General features: G+C 35.6%; 1 protein-coding gene across 11 annotated transcripts in view; it reads left to right on the plus strand.

Annotated features, from left to right (window-relative positions):
- R3hcc1l (R3H domain and coiled-coil containing 1 like) overlaps positions 1 to 20,515 on the plus strand; it is a 93,141-nt gene that overhangs the window by 18,542 nt on the left and 54,084 nt on the right. The window contains exons 1-2 of one of the 11 annotated variants that reach the window (XM_048807113.1): positions 7,221 to 8,875; positions 9,186 to 11,684. The exons of 6 other annotated variants lie outside the window; for them this stretch is intronic. The gene's annotated coding sequence lies outside the window, so the exon portion shown is untranslated. 4 more of the 11 variants (XM_048807111.1, XM_015494605.2, XM_048807115.1 and 1 more) reach the window with 4 other exon arrangements.

A 20,515-nucleotide genomic window follows, 5' to 3' on the forward strand; every position in this document is an offset into this window, starting at 1 on the left:
ACCTAAACTAGTATTATGGACTAAGTGTTTGTGCAACCCCCCTTTCATAAGTTGAAATCTAATCCTTAATGTATTGGTATTTTGGAGGCAAGGCCTTTGGAAAGTAATTGGATCATGAGAATAAAGCCCCTATGAATGGGATTAATGACCTTATATGATGGTGCCAAAGTGCTGTCTCACTTACTTTCTCCTTTGTGAGGATATAAGTAGGAGTTAGCTATCTGCAAATTATAATAGGGCTCTCTCCAAAACCTGACCATGGTGGCTCTCTGTTCTTTAACCACCAGCTGCTACAACTGTGAGAAATTTCTGTTGATAAGCTACATACTCTTTGATACTTTTTGATAACATCTTGAACTGAAATAAAAATTTGTATTAACTATTTTCAAAATAATGCTTTCTAACTTACTGCTTCTTCACATATTCAGCCTCTTTTTTCTACATCAATTCTGTCTGAATGTCAGCTTCTGTAGTTCTGGCCTCAATACCATTGTTTCATCACATTTTCCTTAACCATTTCAGACCTTTAGTGATATCTCTGTCCTCTGGGTTTCTGTCATTTACTGTTTTTCTTGTTTACTTGGCAGTTACAATAACAACAACAACTACTACTACCTTTCTGTTTTTAAAGTATCTTTTCATTTAGATAGAGATATCTTAAGTGGGAAAACTTCATTTTTATTCATGTATTGTTTGATGTGAGAAAAAGCCATTACATATTATTAGCTCATATCAATATTTAACATTTATCTTTCTTTTTGAGTCATAAGAATAATAGACTAGAAAGCAATTTAAAAGTTTGAGCAGTAGATCATAACTTCTTTGAAAGCCTTTTGCAGTCTGCTATATAGGCTTGTTGATCCTTAAAGTAACATAGCTCTGAAAATGTTATTTATTCTAAGGTAATTTTTATTGAAACTCTTAATTAGCAAATTTCAAACTATAGAAGCTATTATTCATTAACTTCCTAATGTTTTCTTTGCCTGCCTTGAAGTGAAACTTGCTTTTTTGGTTTATTTTTCACTGGGAAACATATTGCTGATATATAGACTCTACCTCCTTTATAGTTATTCCTTTTTGTTGCTAGTTCACTTTGGTGTTTAATATTCTCTGCTACTGTTTTACTTCATAGTTTTTAGAAGGTATGCATTCTAGTCTAATGTAGTAGTTATATCAGGGACTTTTAACAGTTAATTAACATTTGGAAGCTCTGGGATCTTAAGTAATATAATTTTCAGTTTTCTCATCTGTGAAGTTGGAATAATAATAGATACCCCTTAGTATTATACTTGGGATCAAACAAGATAATATACATATATACACATACATACGTGTATGTGTGTAGACACTAAGCACAGATTAAGTGTAATAGTCTTTAACTTTTAAAATTTTCTCAGTGGTTTATTAGCTTTAGTCTGCATCTTAAAGAGAGGAAAAAAATCAAATAGTAATGTATATCTTGGTTGAGGTATAGTCCCCAAGACCTTATCCATTTGATCTCCTTTATTTTTAACTATAGTCTGTCAGTTTAACTCAGGACAGGCCCAGGAGAGAAACTAATTTCAAATAACTCTAAAATACAGACTATCCTTCCGATGTTTAGTTAGGGGAAGAAGTTTTAGCAGGTTTTTTTCTTTGATCCCTACCAGCAGATACACACACACACACACACACACACACACAGAGCAGAAAGCAGGCTTTTCCCTATACCTTTTTATTATATATTATATTGCTATTGTTCAGTTATATTAAGGCTTTGATCTTACTGCCTTTAGTGGTAATCAATAGTAGGTGCTAACATTAAACATGGAATAGTCAACTTGGTGAACCATGAGGTTCCCATGTCATTGGAGTGTGAAAGAGATTAAGCTGCAACCTGTTTCCTAGCCTATAAAGTGTGAAATCAGTTGGTGTTAATTCATGGTGACTATATATAGCCAGTTGAGTGTAAAACAGGTTTGGGGTATTAATTGTGTTATGTTTTGAGAATAACTTTTTAATGCTATAATTTGTGTATTTTAGGGCTCCCAAGATCCTCCTGGAATTGTGTATCCTTTATACACTCATATTATACTCATATATAATATGATTATCTTGTCCAGATACTCATATTTTTCATGAAATGTTTCTTCCCATTGTGTAGGCTACATTTTTTGTCCAACTGCATGCAGAGGCACAAAAGTTATAAATGCTCAAGGAAAGCTAATATTTAATACTATAATTTTTCTGTATAATATTGCATGTAAAAAAATACCATTTGCAGTTGGTATTTGATATACAAATGTCTTCTAAGACTTAGATTTGAAAGTATATATTGTACTTTAAGGCTTCCATTACTCTAAGAACTGTGCTGTCAATTCCACTGGTTGTTATTCCCATGTTCACATGTGCCTCTAGATGATTTCAAATGCTTGGGGAAGTTGCAGGGAAGAAGTATATAAATTATTCTCTTGGGGAATAGAAGAGAGGGAGATCCTTTCCTGACACCTGGTGAGGTTCTTTACCATATGGCTTTGAGGTGAGGCAAGGTGAATGAGGAAGTTTCAGAGACGATAGTGAATTATTATTGTCAGCACTTTAAGTCTAGAAGGTTATTGGAAATTGATATGCTATGAAAGCTTTAAAGTTCTTTCATTCTTATTCTGGTTGGTTTTCTCATTTTACTGAAGCAATCTTTGAGCTCTCTTCAGTTGCTTTACGTTTACACAGATTCTAAGCGAATTGCAAATATTTATGAAATTAATACATTATTGTGAGACAGAATGTACTATGTTAGACCATCAGGCATTCTAGCATAGTAGTTAAGTATGGGGACTTTTTGAAATCCTAACAAAAGATCACCCACTTAGAAGAAGCTGGGTGATCTTGAGTTATTTAAGCTTCCTAATTCTCATCTGTAAAATTGGGATAATACTAGTTACCTCATAATATTTAGTTGGAATCAAATGAGATAGTATATATATGGTATTTAGCACAGTCCCTGTGACATAGTAAGCATTCATTAAATATTAGCTGATTATTACTTTTTATTTTCCTTCTACTACTCTTATTGGTACTATTCTACTACTATTTGACTTCTGTTTGTAGGGCTTAAACCTTAATGAACCAAAAAAAGAAAAAAATATATATAACTGGACATGGTTCACAAGAACAGATTTTGAAAACTATGTTATTATTCTTTTAGGCATGGGTTAATAGTCCTTTCTTAACCAAACTAGAATCTCAAAATAGCTTTTCTAAATGAAAGTTAGGGATCTTTGTATTGATTTAAGATAGCTGTGCAAATGAATATAAAAATTGATTATTCTAAAATGTATTTGGTTAATGCAAATAAAACAGCCTTTCTGTGAACTCTTATGGATTATATTGAAATAAGACTTCAAAACAGTCATTGCTTTTTTTTTTTTTTTTTTTTTTAAAGGTGGAGGGGAGGGAATCTTTTTTGTAGATGGACACAACACAATGCCTTTATTTTTTATTTTTTATGTGGTGCTGAGAATCAAACCCGGGTCCCGCTCGTGCTAGGCGAGTACTCTACCACTGAGCCATAATCCCAGCCCCGAGAAATGATTTTCTTCTGGTGCTAACAATAGTTGTGGTAGAGGTTTTGTCCAGTGTATGAAACATATTTTTGTGGGAATGAGATGGAAAAGTCATCCTGATCATTTACACTAATGGAGATGAGCATTAGTGTGGATAATATATTTGAATTTGATGTGCATTATGTGATTATTTTTGCAGCACAATTAACTTTCTGATTAAACTTTACTCAGCATATATCCTGATGATATACTGGGTAGAAAACTGAGTGATATAGCTATAATGGTGACAACATTACTGATTTAGTTTAGATAGGTGATCTGGATTCAGGTCTCAGTTTCCAGTCAAATAAGTGTAAGTCTTAGATACACTCCCCAACCAGTTTTCTCATCTTTAAGATGAGGAGGTGATACAGCATGATTTTTGAAGGTTCTTAGCCATAAGGGGTAGAGAGAGAAGATGGGAGGGGAGGGAGGGGGGATGGTAGAGGATAGGAAAGGTAGCAGAATACAACAGTTACTAATAGGGCATTATGTAAAAATGTGGATGTGTAACCGATGTGATTCTGCAATCTGTATTTGGGGTAAAATTGGGAGTTCATAACCAACTTGAATCTAATGTATGAAATATGATATGTCAAGAGCTTTATAATGTTTTTCAACAACCAATAAAAAAAAAAAAAAAGTGTAAAATCTGAATGGAGGTAGGTTGGGAATGAGGAAATGTAGCAGTGACACGTTCTGGCCACCAGAGGGTGAAATCCAGTCAGTCATCTTGTGTTGTATTGTTGACCAGAGTTTGGCATTCTTGGAAATGAAGAGGACACATTGCTTCCCTGTCCATTTAGGCTAAGTCAATACTACTTGCATTCAGTATCTTTTTTTTTTTTTCCCCTTTTCTTTTTCAACCTTCTGGATAGGACTGGGGCAAATAAAGGAAAAGAGAAGAGTAGTGGTTTCTAATGATCCGGGCTTCACTGACATCTGGTTTTGTTCTCTAAGATGGTGAATGACTATCAGATAACCTATGTGCAACTTCAGTGGGAAGCCCAGTAGTTTAGGTGACCACATTTAATTATTTGTAGCACTCTTCTCACGCATATAAACACATAAGCACTTCTCAACTATCATTATCCACCCTCTCTGAAATCCCAGGATGAAGACAAAATGTCTGAGAAATACAGTAGAATGAGACAGTATTTGTAATTGTAATCTTAAATTTCAGCTTGCTTTGCGGGTTTGCCATTTAATATCTTTGTAACCATGAAGAGTAAAACCTTGGATCCTTGGTATTCTTATCTGAAAAATTAGGATGTTGTGGCCTATACTATCCCTTCCAGTAGTCTACAGATACTGCAAAAAATTCTTTGATATTTATAAGGGGAAGTCTTTTTCTTAAATACAGAACTATAATAAAAAAATGGTTACTCCCCCCACCCCCACTCATTTTTGCAGTAATGGGGATTGAACCCAGGGCTGCTGTACCACTGAGCTACATCCCAGCCTTTTTTATTTTTTATTGTGAAACAATGTCTCATTAAGTTGCCCAGGCTGGCCTCAAACTTGTGATCTTCCTGCCTCAGTCTCCTGAGTCACTGGGATTACAAGCATGAACCACTGGGCCCTGCTAAAGAAGGATCTTTTAAACATAGCATATTATTTCTGTTTTGACAGAAACAGATACAGATGTTGTTAAGGCATAAATGTTAAAACATTAACATTTATTAACAACAAGAAGAAAGACTGTTGCTATTTCATTGAATCATTTTTCTTACCCCCAAAATATAAAGGTTCTCTACTTATAGGTTTAGGGTAACAGTAGTTTAGTCAAGAGAATGTTTTCTCTGATATGTGGATGCTAATTTACAATAAGGGGGGTGGCTAGGGAAGAATAGAGTTTCTTTGAATTAGGCAGGGAGGAATGAAGGGAGGGGAGGGGATATGGTGCTAGGAAGGATAGTAGAATGAATTGGACGATATTACCATATGTGCATATATGACTGCACGACTGGTGTGATTCTACATTATGTAAAACCAGAAGAATGAGAAGTTAAACTCCATTTATGTGTGATGTGCCAGACTTCATTCTACTGTCATATATAACTAATTAGAACAAATTAAAGAAAAAAGAGTTGGTCAGTACTAGGAACCAAGCTGACCTGATTGGGATGTAGGAGATAAGGAAGCATTTAGAGGAGGTCTTAATTTGGGAATAAGTGAGCATAGAAAAAGAGAGAGTATGTGGGTACTAGGAGTTCATATCACAGTATCCATTTCTTCTAGCCACACCAATGGAAATAACTTTGATAGAGTCTAAGTTGTCTGAGAGCTCAGGATAGCATCGAAGGAACAAAGAAAGGCATGGAGTCTAATACAGATGAGATGACTAGAAGAAGGCAAAGCAAATGGACATAAGAATGTGCTTTGGAAAGTAGGCAAGGATTAGTACTTATACTTTGATATGTACTCAGGAAAGTAAAAGTGAACTAGATAGAAACAGGATTTTAGCATTCTGTATAGAAGACAGATTTTTTTTTTCCTTTTTTGTACCAAGGATTGAACCCAGGAGTGCTTTACCACTAAGCCACATCCTCAGCCCTTTTTAATATTTTATTAGAGACAGGGTCTCGCCAAGTTGCTTAGGCTGGCTTTGAAATTGGGGTCCTCCTGTCTCAGCCTCCTGAGCTGCTGGGATTACCGGTATACACCACCAGGCTGGGCCAGTTGATAGAATTTAATTGTCCTGTTTTTAATCACCATCCTTGGTGTTGGTAGACAGGACTGTATACATGTTTGAGGACAGTGATATATCACTGGCAAACTCGAGGTGGTTTGATGATTCTAATAGCATCACACTCCACTGGATATACATACTCACAGATCTGCTCACCAGTACTGTAGAGTTCATTCCCAGAAACGAACTGGCTAGTAAAAAATTTGGCAAACAAGCTAGCTTTTCAAGTACTGCTAGGAATGGAGCCCAGCTGTTCCCTTTGGGCTTTAAGCTGTTGGAATTCATTGTGTTAACAGCTAGAAAGAATGAAACTGTAACATGTTTAGCCTAGTTCATGACAGCAAAGCAGAGGTGTTAGGATTTCTGTTTTAGAGGTTTACACTGCAAGTAACTTAACCTGATTGTGTGTCTTAATATTACTGGGCTTCTGACCGCTGAAATATGGCTTGGATCGATGGTGGTTTGGAGAAAGTAGAAAGAGGGCTATCCATCATTTAGAGGCCCCATAGAAGCTGGCTGATAATGCTGCTTTCACCAAGCAGCCATCTGTCCATCCATCCATCAGTAGGATGAAATGAGATTTAGCGGAACAGGCAGCCGTAACTCTGAGACACTTTCTAACCAACAATTGCAGCCCTGGCCTGAGTCTCACCACAAAGCACAGCACTGGGGTTTGGCGGGATGTGGCAGCAAGCAGTCTCCTTCCCGTCACTGCCAGCCTAGAGTGTATTCAATATGAAGCCATTGGCCAGCCTTACTTCCCATACAAAAATTTGGCTAAACTTTTGATGATGAGTAGACAGTAACTCTCTTTCAACTCCAGACTGTTTAACAAGTTGAGCAGACCTTTTTGATGTTAATATTTTTTTAATACTTGTAGATATTTCTGCTGGCAATTCCCTATTCATCATGGTAATAAGGATGATGTTGAATTAAATTCAAAGATAATTCATTGATTTTATTTTATACAAGTTTTTTTTATTCTTAAATTAAAATTTCTGCCTATATTCATACGTAGTAAAAATTGAATTTTCATCCTTATTTCTTTCTACATTAATGGTGCTAATGTGAAAGGAAAGAAAGTATGGATAGGAAAATGGGTAAAAGATTAAAAGCAAGAACCTAGGTGATCCCTAAAGTGGATTATCAAGCTGTGAATAGATGAATATTAACTATATCTTTATGGTTCCTCTACTTTTCCTATAACTGAACATTTTGAGAGACCCTGTTGGTCAAAATAGCACTTTGTACTCATGTTGACTATCCTGGTATCTTTCCTAGGCATGAACAGCTTCCTTGACTGTTTTCTTACAATGGTCACTTCAGACCTCAGCTCCTGCTCTTTGTTCTGAAGCCTTGGTTTTCACCTCAGATTGAGGGAGGGGTTAAGGGAGCCTAATGTACCGGAGATGCCTCGGAAATGAGAGCCTTGGATGAATTCCTGGGCCTATTGATCCACCGGCAGTTTATGCATCCTGACATTCATAATCTCAGTAGGCTGCTGATGTTCCTGATTAATGGGCCCAGGGGCTGTCCATCCGTCACTTCACATTAATTACTGAAGAGGTGTTTTTCCAGTGATTTACCTGACAGTGGGCTGTGATAAATACCCCTAAGCAGAGTGGGCAGTGATTAATCACAGGGCTATACCCCTCCCCCCATTTTTCCTTTCCCCTAACCACAGGCCAGCATTGGGACCTGACCAAAGAGTGCCCCCTCCCCATAAGCTATCTATCTCCATAATTGCTTGTGGATGCATATTTATTGGGGCATGAGACCTGGCAGATAGCATTTAAGAATTTGAGCCAAAGATGATGAAAAATAAATCTTTCCAGTAGGAAGAGTAACTAACATGTTTTTACATGGGGCAGATAAGTATGTAAGAGCTGCGTTTATGTTACCTTTAAAATTTGGGGAGGAATATTGTCTTCTTACTATGTCTGTACTTAGTGCTGTGGTAGTTATGTTGCAGGCTTTAAAAAGAGGAGACAGTACAACTTTTGTCTTTGATATTTGTAGTCTATTCAGGGAGAAAATGAACAAATAGAATGTAGACTATTTCAAGATATTGGTATAATCTGAGGAGGACTGGAATAGAACTCTAGGGTTTCATTTTTTTGTGGCCTTAGAAGATGAAATTTAGTTAAATATTTAGCTATTTTATTGTTTTCCATGTGTCAGATACTAATTTCAACTTCAGAAATTGGAAGATAAGTTTAATGTAGCTGCAGATCTCAGCAAAAACCAATGCCATTTGCCTCAGTTTCTCAAAGTATGAACTTTCCAGAGATTTGTTGAATTAATTTTTGCATTAATTTGTTTCTCTGAGTATATATTTAGTAATTGTGTTCACAAGGATACAAGGAGCACATGAGGAATTATGTCTGTTTTCAAGAAACTTATAGAGTATGAGATAATATTCATAAATGCAACTTTTTTTTTTTTTTTTAAGGTGGGGTTGTATTTCTGTTTTTCCCAGATTAACCCTGAATTACTGGACTCAATTGATCTTTTCTGCATCAGCATCCTGAGTAGCTGGGACCATAGGTGTGCATCATCATCATGCCTGGCTATAAATACAACACTTAAACAACAGTATAAGGTAGTATCTAATGACATGAATACTACAGATAATGAATGTATATGAATTCACAGAAGGATGAAAGCAGCGTACCTTCAAATGGTTATAGGAAAAAGCCAAATTTGATATACGTCTTTTGAATGAATAGTAACTAGGGCTGTTTAAAATGAGATAATTCTAGGGGGATATTTCAGATGTTGAATGAAAGAGGCTGGGAGGCCATCCTGCCTGGAATGGAGAATTTTATTTGTGAGTAGCAGGAATCTGATTGAAACAGTACATTGACACCAAGTCATGGTGAACTTTAAATTCCTTATTTTATATCTTGTAGGTTCTGGTGAATCACTAAGGGGTGCAGGTGTGTGTATGCTGGAGTTTGACTAGAGAGCTTACGCATGCTAGGCAAGCATATTTCTGACTACTGTACCTTCACCCTGCCAGAGGGATTTTCTTAATGTCTCCTCTACCCTCACCTTTATGTCTTCCTGCTGAACTTGCGTCTTAAAGAGGGTATTTCTCCATGCGCTAGCTCTTCTCCCAAGTAGGTGTTTGTTGATACCATTGGTATGGTTCAGTCTTCATTTTAGGTAGGTGTCTTACTTTCCCTTGGAACTCACTTGAGACTTTTTCAGTGATTCTTTAAGGGTAGAGGACTTTGGTTTGGTGGTTTTGTTTCATTTCCCTTAATCAACTACAGTAGGTCTTTGCGTTTTTCCTGAGAGCAATAGCATTGACTGCCTTTTTTCCCTTACCACTTAAGACTTTTCCTATAGGAGAGGTGGGCAAGAAGAATCCAGGTAGGTTTTGGTATTTTTCCCAAAGGAGCTTCCATTCTCTTCCAAATGTACCCTAGTCGTTTTTTTCAGCCTGCATTGAGGTCTTTGGAGAAGATTCCTATGGGTGAGTGAGATTCCTATTGTTTCTGTGGTTACCAAGGGTTTTATATTGTCATAGTAGCCCATGTTTGGCCTGTAGTAATTTTAAAATAATTTTAATTTTGATTAAAATTCTTCTGACTTGTATGATATCCATTGTTTACTATAGGTAAGGAAGTGTCCTCATGTCTCATCTTTCCTTTGAGAAGTCTTGTCTTTCCTTAAATTTGAGGTAGTTGTTTGCCCTTAAAATTTTAGGTATATTGCTATGAAATGTGTAAAAATCACAAAATTTCCTGAACCCAGCAAGAAAGTAAGGGTTTTGGAAATTTTGTGATTTTGCACGTTATCCACCCACCATTCATTCATTCATTCGTTTAGTAGTGCAGAAGATTAAATAGTTAAGTAATTTACTAATTTTACCAAAGTATTGATAAGAACTGCAATAGGAGTATATAGAAGAGTACATATAATCTTAAATAATTAATGTATGGTTTGGATCTGGAATGTCCTCCATAGACTCAGGTGTTAATAGTTGGTGCCCAGTTGGTGCTTTGGGAGGTGGCTACTAACTGGAAGGTGTTGATCACTTGTGGTATATCCTTGAAGGGTCCATTTTTTTGATTTCTTCCCTCCCCAGTTCCTGGCAGCTGTGAGATAAGCAGCACCTGCTCCACCTTGCACTCTTCACTGGGTAATGTTATACCTCACCAAAGGCCCAAAGTGACAGGACCAAGTAATCATGGTGTGAAATCACCAGCCAAAAATAAAATCTTTCCTAAGTTGATTTTCTCAGGAAATTTGTGAGAGAGAGAATAGAGGAGATTAGTAAAGATGGGAAGTTGTAGGAAAGTAAAATAGGTAGAAGGAAGAGACCATGTGGTGGCTAATATGTAAAATGAACAAACAAAAACCCTGCAAAACAGATATGGAAAGTTTGAAAAGCTGAAAGATGCCCACTATGGCTAAATGGTATACAAGGACAGAAGTGACAGAAGGTAAGAGTGGAGAAAATTGACCAGAGCCAGGATAAAACAAGTCTTGTAAACCATGTTAAGAGGTTGATTGTTATCATAAAAATATTGGGGAGTCGTTGAATGGTGTTTATTGAGGGGGATAGTTAAGCAGGGAATTATTTTTAAACGGTCATTCTGGATGCAAGGTGAGGAGTGATGGAAAGGAAGCTAAGACAGAGAGATGGCCTGTTACCACAATATAGGGATTTGTATGTGTTGGTTTAACCTGGAGCAGTGACATTAGGGATAGGGAGAATTAACCCAGGTTAAAGAGATATTTAGGTATGATGGTCAGTAGAACTTGTCCATTGATTGAATATGGAGGTCAAGGGAGAAGGAAGACTTGCAGTGTATTCAGTAAAAGTCTTTGTATGTTGCTTCAGTTTTCCTTTCTTCCTTGAGAGAGAGACTAGAATAAAAACATCCTTGGTTGACTTCACCATTCATGACCCATGGTTCAAAATTTATTGAGGTTTTAGGTGTAAGTAAGTCAGAAAAGGAAAAAAAAAAAACATTTAAATAATTTGTAACGTCATTTGAATACAGGTCTTTTGCCTGATTATCTTTCAGTGTTGAGAAAAACAGAAGACGGTTTGGTTCTTTCAGTTTTGATGTTTAGCCACTTGGCTTGTAAACAAATAAAATCTGGAAAATGGCCTCCTTACCCTTTTTGAACAAAAATAGCATAAAATTGATCTTTTCAAATAGCTGTTCCATTTAGATAGATACTTAACACATTTAATCACATAACTTCCTTGTTTTTCCCAGATGGTTTTATTCAGCATTTGGTGTGGTGAATATTACATAAATATTTACAACCTGTGTTTGAGAGTTCTAGTCTTTCAAAACTCCAGTCACCTAAGATCATGACCACTGCCACTGACAGCTGTGACAAGTTTTATACAGAACACAGCTGTGGATGCCAGCAGTATTTTTATGGTGGGGGGGGGGGCAAAATACAATTTTCAGAAAACGAAATGTCAGTTATAAACAGCCCTCAGTGGTCAAGATGGGGGAATGTTTGGAACTTAAGAAGGTGAACGATTTTCTCAGTGATAGAGTTAGAAACAAATATGGTATTTTGTTTCAATATTAGTTAGGTGGTTATGAGTGAGAAAACTTAAGAGTTGCTTTGCTGAGGGTGTACTGTAAGATAGAATTGTGCGTAGTTACTAGCATGGATGTTATATTAGAACTGTATGGATATCAGTTGTGATTCCTGTACTTATTAACTAGATGTGTGTCCTCCTCATCTGTAAAATAGTGGCAGTAATAATGTTCCTGAAGGAGTAATTTTGATGGTTAAATGAAATGATGTTCATGAGCACTTACCCTAGTGCTTCATTCACTGAATTCTTTGGTGCAACACAAATTTAAATGATATAGCCATGTTTCCTGAATCCACAAGATCTTTATACGCTCAGAAACAGTTGAAGTCTTAGTGCTTTTCAGCATTTCTCATAACTAGAATATGTCTACATATTACCCATCTATAAAAATATGTGGTGTTTTAAAAATACAGAGTATTATTTCTTTGATCACATAAAATTGTGATTTTCAAGAGTGAACCAGGCATTGATTAGGGAAATCCTTTAAATCTGGATCTGGTTTAGTTTTATTATTATCATTAGTGTGCACCTAAGGTCTCTTTCTGTAAAATTTTTTTTTTTAAAACACCTGTCATATCTGCTTTAGTAGGAAAATAGTTAATGAGTTGAGTCAAAGAAATAACACAATAGAATTTTAAAATTTATTAAAGAATATACAGACCTTTAAAAAATGTACACACAGTCTAAAAAGGAGCAAAATTTAATTGATACTGCTTTTGTTAAACACATTGCTTCATACTCATTGTTTACTGAATGTATAGTTACAGCCATTCATGTATCAGGAAGGGGCCAACTATTGAGAATGTAAAAATCATAAGATATTTTATTTGCTTTCAAGGAACTCAAGGGATAATTGGGAGTCAGGCCAATATTTTGTTATGTCAGCAGGGAACAGAGAAGACCTAACCTACATATACTCAAGGAATATTTGTTGAAAACCACTATACCCAAGTATTCTATAAGTAGTCAAAGATTATTTGGGACTTCATCTCAGAAGGAACAGTCTTAAATATCTTTGGTAAATACTTCAAATGGCAATGGAAAGTCTAGGGTTTCGATTCAGAATAGGATAGGCATGCTATAATCTTACCTAAGACTGGACCTCTGAATCTTGGCACAGTGGCACATGCCTGTATTTCCAGGCATGTACCACTAGACAGGCTGAGGTAGGAAGGTCGCAGGTTAAAGGTCAGCCTCAGCAATTTCCTCTGTCTCAAAGTAAGAAAGGGCTGGGGATATTGTTCAGTCGTAAGGCACCCATGAATTCCAGTACGCCCTGCCCCAAAGAGCTAAACCCCTGAAAACTTCTGATCAGCATTTGTTTACTCAGTGGTGTTTCTCTGGCTTTCCACTCATGGCTTAGTCATGTCTCTTAGAACAGCTTTTAAAGACATGAAAGGGGAGAAATTAGGAATTCTGATCACCTAGGTATCAATTGGTTGATGTAGTTACTCCTCACTCTTGTTTCTCCAGAGAATTGCCAAAGGTACTAAAGTAAAGGGTACTCAGCAAACTGTTATTTACACATTGCCATAATGCATTTACGAACACAAACATGGGCATCAAATTGTCAGTATTAGAATCGAGATAATCCTCTGCCATATTCTACCACTTCAGCTCTGGACATGTTGTTTAATATCCTCTGGTAACTCTGTTTCCTCAATTGTAGAATTAGAATAGTAATAATACCACTTCATAGAGTTTTGGGGAGGATAAAATGATACTGTTTTGAATGCAACCAAGATCATCAAGTGAGCAAATAAAATCTGGTTAAGTGGCAAAAATAGGTATCATAAAGTTAGTATGTTAAAGTTCACATAATTTGCTGAAATAAGAAGTCCCTCAGATTCTCACTTAGAAGCCTTTTATTTTGTATAATTTGAACATACTGGAATTTGCATTGCCCATTAGATTGAGAAAAGTAGATTGCTACTTGGCCTTTTGGTTAAGATAAAATATAGATTGAGAAAAAATAGAAATGCTTAGAGTAACAAGAAATCACAGGTGGTAAAGAGAAAAAAATGATAAAAATTAGGTATTATTCTTAAAAATAGTAATATTTTTACTATTTTTACTGGTCAAGGTGGTGCACACCTATAATCCTAGTTACTTGGGAGGCTGAGGCAGAAGGATCCTGAGTTTGAGGGCAGTTTGTGTAACAGTAAGACAGCCCCCTGCACAATCTCAAAAGTAAAAAAAGAAAAATACAAAGTCCATACTGTTATTTAGTATAAGGGGTAAGGGCAGCTTTTTGCAGCGAATAATGCCTGGGGTGTTACTTTATAAGTGGACCGGTTTGGCAGTTTGCATAGAGCTGTTGACTTTTTGTTTTGCTTTCTATTTATTAATCTATTTCTTGCATGCCTTTGAGAAAAGTCTGTGAAAGGATTTTAAGAGTATCTATCTCACTTATTTCTCCTCAGTCCAGGTATGTTAAAGAGAAGGCCTAGAGTAATTTCTTCTACTACAGACTTAACATTACAGATTATTGTCTTATTCTGTTAATTTAAATTGTAGTACATGTTTTGTACAATCTGGTTTGAAGAGAAGTGAGAATTATTTTGTGTCTTCATGTGTGAAAGTGTAAGTACATTTATGAAAGAATGCATTAAGAAAACTACAGCATAGTCGGTTATGGTTCATTAGCAGATTTTATAGATTTAAAATACGAAGGCATTTCTCTGTTGTCCAATAATAATTTTTTATATTTTATATAACACACAAGTGTTTCTTTGTTATGTTTTGGTTGTGTGGCCCCCCCCCCCCCCCCGCCAGTACTGGGAATAGAACCCTTGGGTACACTACCACTGAGCTATACCTAGCCTCTTTTTGTTGTTGTTGTTGTTAGATATACATGACAGTAGAGTGTATTTTGACATATAATACATACATGGAGTATAACTTCCCATTCTTGTGGTTGTACCTGATGGTGAATTACACTGGTTGTGTATTTATGTATGAACATAGGAAAGTGCGATTCATTCTACCGTCTTTCCTATTCCCATTCCCTCTCTCTAACCTCTTTTTATTTTAAGAGAGAGTCTTACTTAGTAAGTATCCATATCTGGCCTCACATTTGCTGTCTTCCTCCCTTAATTTCCCAAGTAGCTGGGTTACAGGCATGTGCTACTACATTCAGCTTGGAAGGAGATTGGTTACTTGCAAATACTATGTGACTGGGAGTGGAACACCTTGAGAGTGTAGAAGCACTGAATGTATACCTAATTTTATTATTGTGCTAAAGAATAATTCTGATCAGTTGATAAAATCTGATTTTTTTACTCATGTGTAACTTTCCCTTGTATTTACAACTAGAATTCCATATCATTTGAAATAGAGAATAACTTCTGTGTCTATTGTATAAGTTTTTCACTTGAAGATGCTATTGGTAGTATTTTTTAAACTCTGTAAGTGAAATCATTTTAATGAATTGATTTTAAATTTTAAGAATTTTAAATTTAAAAAATGAAATAAAGTAAATAAGAAATAAAGAGTAATGCATATATTGAGGGTAAGTATTTATTTCATGGACCACATCAAACTGAAAACCTTTTGCTCAGCAGAGGAAACAGTTATCAGAGTGAAAACAGTTATCAGAAACAGTTATCCTCCAGAATGGGAGAATATATTTGTAAACCATTTATCAGATAAGGGGTTAATATTCTGAATATGTAGGAACTCCTACAACTTAATAATAACAAACAGCTCAATTAAAATATGGGCAATGGATTCGAATAAACATTTCTCCCCAGAAAATACTCAGATGACCAACAATTACATGAAAAGATGCTCAGCATCACTAATCATTCAAGGAAATGTAGATCAAAACCCCAGTGAGATATGATTTCACACCTGTTAGGATAAACACTATTAAACAAACAAAAAACCCAGAAAATAAGAAAAGTTAGGAAAGATGTGGAAAACTGGAACCCTTGCATTGTTGGTGGGATTGTAAAATGGTGCAGCTATTATAAACAGTGTAGAAATCATTCAAAATATTAAAAACAGTAGTATGTGATTCAGTGATCCCACTTTTGAGTAAGTTTCACAGAAGGATTGAAAACAGCATCTGGAAGAGATGTCTGCAGCCCCATATTCATTGAAGCATTAGTCACAGTAACCAAAATATGGAAGGAACCTAAATGTCCATCACCTAAGAATGGATAAAGAAAAGAATGCATAGTGGAATATTATTCAGCTTTAAAAAAGAAGGAATTACTATTAGGCTACATCATGGTTGAACCTTGAGGACATTAATATGTTAAGTGAAGTAAGACAATCACAAAAAAAGAAATGCTACCTGATTCTACTGATATGACATAGCTAAAAAAGTCAGACTCATAAAACAAAGCAGAGTGGTGGTTGCTAAGGCCTACAGGAAGGTAGAAACAAGGGGTGGCTGGTCAGTGAGTATAGAGTTGCAAGATGAAAAAGTTCTAGGCTGGGTATGTTGGTGCATGCCTGTAATCCCAGAGCCTACAGAGGCCGAGGCAGGAGGATTGCAAGTTCAAAGACAGACTCAGCAACTTAGTGAAGCCCTGTCTCAAAATTAAAAAGTAAAAAAAGGGGGATGTGGCTCACTGGTTAAGTGACCCCAGTACCAAAAATAAAAAAGAAAAAGAAAAAGTTCTAGAGATACGTTGTACAACAGAGTGCACATAGTTAAAAGTAGTGTACTATATGGTTAAAAAATCAAGAGAAAATTTATTATGTATTTTTAACCATGGTTTTGAAAATATAAAAATCATTAGAAGTGTATATGACAAAATGTTATCATTGTTCTTATCTTTGAAAGGTGAGATCACACATTTAAAAAATTTTTAGATTTATTGTGTAAACCTTTTGTACTGAGAAAAAATACAAAAACATCCTTACTTTTTATTAGCTTTATACTGCTTTAATTTTTTTTCTTAAAAATTTCCTCTTTTTGTAGACCTTTGATATGGGTTTTGTATAGAGAAACCCCATTTTTTCTATTAGGGGATCTTATTTCTTAAGTAATAAATAGCCCATAGTGATGAAGAAAAAGAACTTGGTGGGCTGGGGCTCAGCAGTAGTGCTCTTGCCTGGCGTGAGGCACTGGGTTTGATTCTCAGCATCGCATGTAAATAAAAGTCTATCAACATCTAAAAATATATTTAAAAAAACTTGGTAATGTAGTTCAGTTAGCAGAACACTAAACACTGTATAAATGTTTACCAACATTAACTGCTACATTCGCAAGGGTGCCTAGTACTCCGAAGACATATATTGCTGCTAAAGAAGTATATGTGCCTTACTGATTGAATTCAAATGACTAAAGAACTATTTTGTAGAGGCTTTAATCCTGAACTTTTCTAAGTCAAAAATAACTTTTAAATGGATTTTGAATATGTGGGCTTTATCGATGTACAAATAATGAAGCTAAAGTGCTTTTAATGGCCCTCTGGGGAGTAATTGAATGGTACAGAATATCATATTTATGTAATATGCCCCTCATGTTTCTAAAAAATGATGAAGCAGATATTGTTTAGAATTTCTAATCTCATAGTTGGTAACTTTATGTTCTAGGATTTAAAACCTGTTTATGCCTTTCTTATAATTAACCTCCCATCCCCCATTTGCATCACCAGTTTCTTCCTTCCCATTGGATCATTTTTCCTTACCTCATACTTGTTTCCTAGCCCTTTCCAGTGAGATGTTTATCTCCCTAACTCCACTGAAGCTATTCCAATGTTACTAACAACTTCTATCCTGCCGGATCCAGTAGAGATTTTTCTGTTCTTCCTACTTGACCTTTCACCAACCTTTGTTACTGTTTTTAGTTGTTACTGTTGCCTTTTAAAAAGTATTTTGTGTACTTTCCATTTGGGATCTTACATGCTCCTGTTTACTTTCTGTGTGTGTGTTTATTCAGTCTTCTTTGATGGTAGTACCTCCTCTTCCTCTTCACTTCTAGGTGTTGGAGTCCCTGTCAACCCTAAGCACCAGTGGCTCTTTTTGTCTCCAATGCTTACACCTCCCATCAGCTCTTCAGAATTATATGCTAATTGCTTCCTTAACAACTGTACCAGAATGTCCAGTAGGCAAATTTAACATGTCCGAATCAAAACCCTTGGTTCCTCTTTTTTTCTTTCCTTGTTCAGTCTTCCCCCATTTTAATAAAATTTAATAAATATTATAATAAAATATAATAAATATTATCACCCAAATTAATCATACCAAAAATCTCAGAGTGATTCGTTTCTTCTCTTCATACCCACAGTGAATTCACCAAGTTTTGTTTGTTTTGGTTTTAGAATCTTCATTAATTTGACTACTACTTATAACTTCCTATGTGTCTATCCTAAATATGGTACAATAACTTCCTAACACTTCCCTTATCCCCCTATAACTTACTTGTTATTAGAATGATCTTCAGTTAGATCATGTCAGTTCTCTTGCTGAAACCTTTGAGTAATTTCCCAACACATTGATAATAAAATCCAAGGCTCTTGCCTACAAAATCCTACTTTTTTAAAAAAATTTGTTCTTCTTAAGTATATATGACATTACAAGTATTTTGACATATTATACATACATAGAGTATAACTTACTCTAACTAGGATCCTATTGTGGTTGTATACAATGTGATTTTTTACCAGTCATGTATTCATATATGAACACAGGAAAGTTATGTCCCATTCATTCTACTGTCTTTCCTATTCTCATCCCCTCTCCTTTCCCTTCATTCCTCTTTGTCTAATGCAATGAACTTCTATACTTCTGTTCCCCACCCCTTTATTGTGTATTAGCATATTGTGTACTGCATATCAGAGAGAATATTCTGCCTTTGTTTTTTTGGGATTGGCTTGTTTCACTTAGCATGATAGCCTCCAGTTCCGTCCATTTACTGACAATGCCATAATTTCATTCTTCTTTATGGCTGAGTAATATTCCATTTTGTATATATACCACATTTTCTTTATTTATGCGTTGAGGGACACCTAGGTTGGTTCCATAGTTTAGCTATTAGAGTTGAGGTGCTATAAACATTGATGTGGCCGCATCACTGTAGTATGCTGATTTTAAGTCCTTTGGGTATATACCAAGGAGTGGCATAACTGGGTCAAATGGTGGTTCCATTCCAAGTTTGTACTTCTTTCCAGAGTGATTGCATCAATTTGCAGTCCCATCAGCAATGTATGAGTGTACATTTCTCCCCGCACCCTCACCAACATTTATTTGTATTCTTGATAATTGCCATTCTCAGTGGAGTGAGATAAAATCTCACTGTAGTTTTAATTTCCATTTCTCTAATTGTTAGAGATGTTGAACATTTTTTTCATATATTTGTTAACTATTTGTATTTCTTCTGTAAAGTGTCTGTTCAGTTCCTTTGCCCATTTATTGATTGAGTTATTTGTTTTTTTGATGTGAAGTTTTTGAGTTCTTTATATATCCTGGAGATGACTTTCCTTCTGAGGTGCAGGGAGGGAAGAACAGTCGATTTTTTTTTGAGGATATGGCTATAATTTAAAAGCATTTAATTATCTTAGTGTAGAATGCAGAAGTCTTTTGGTTTGCTTTTGTTATACAATATGTTTTACATTTAATTGTAAATATATTGAATTTCTTTAAGACACTTTCATTTCCTTACAAGTGGGCATTTATACTGATGAACCGGGCATCTCTTAATTTTGCTGGTTTGTAATTAGACCAATGAGGATAAAGAATGCTCTTGAGGCCTGGGGTTGTGGCTCAGGGGTAGAGTGTTTGCCTACCATGTCCAAGGTCCTGGGTTTGATCCTCAGCACCACATAAAAATAAATAAAATAAAGGTATTGTGTCTAACTACAACTAAAAAATAAATATTTTTTTAAAAAGAATGTTCTTGATAGTATAGTAAAACAAAAACAAAACCTATTTATTTATTTATGTGTTGTTTTTGGTACTGGGACTTGAACCTAGGGAAACTTTACACTGAGCTACATCCCCAGGCCCCCCCCGCTTTTTTTTAATTTTGAGACAAGGTCTCATTAAGTTAGGGCCTCAATAAATTGATGAGGCTGGTCTTGAGTTTGAAAAGTTGCTGGGATTACAAGGGCGTGCCTAGCATGGAAGTTGCTTTCTTTTTCTAAATCTAAGGCACTCCACTATTTCAGATAATAAGCTCAAAATCCTCACTTTCAGGGGGAGAAAAAGTTACATTGGAAAAAAATGCTCCTAAATTTGTTGAGGACAACTTTTATCTCATGGGAGTGTTGTCGAATTGGTCTTTTGGATTTATGAAGCATTAAAGACTTTTTTGAGACATTTAAAAAATCATTATGAATTTAGGGAACATTAAAGTGTTTAGAGATAAGCTTGTCTATCTATATGTATGCTCATGCTTTGGTTGATTTTCTGATTTGGTATATTCCCATGTTGTTGAGGCTAACAAGACGAAGAAAAGCAGATTGTATTTGTTCCTGTGGCATCAGGGATACAGCAAGATCTTAGTGTTATAATATTAGAAATGTAATGTGGGCCACAAATGTGAAGCACATATGTAATTTTAAATTTTCTAGAAACCATTTTTAAAAGTACATAAGTAAACAGAGGAAGTTAAAATTTTAATGTTTTATTTGACCTAGTATATCCAGAATTGTATCATTTCAATATATAAAAATGAGATTTTTAAATCCCCCCATCCCCCCCCCC

Source organism: Marmota marmota, unplaced genomic scaffold (genome assembly GCF_001458135.2).
Source record: "Marmota marmota marmota unplaced genomic scaffold, marMar, whole genome shotgun sequence".
Taxonomy (NCBI): domain Eukaryota; kingdom Metazoa; phylum Chordata; class Mammalia; order Rodentia; family Sciuridae; genus Marmota; species Marmota marmota.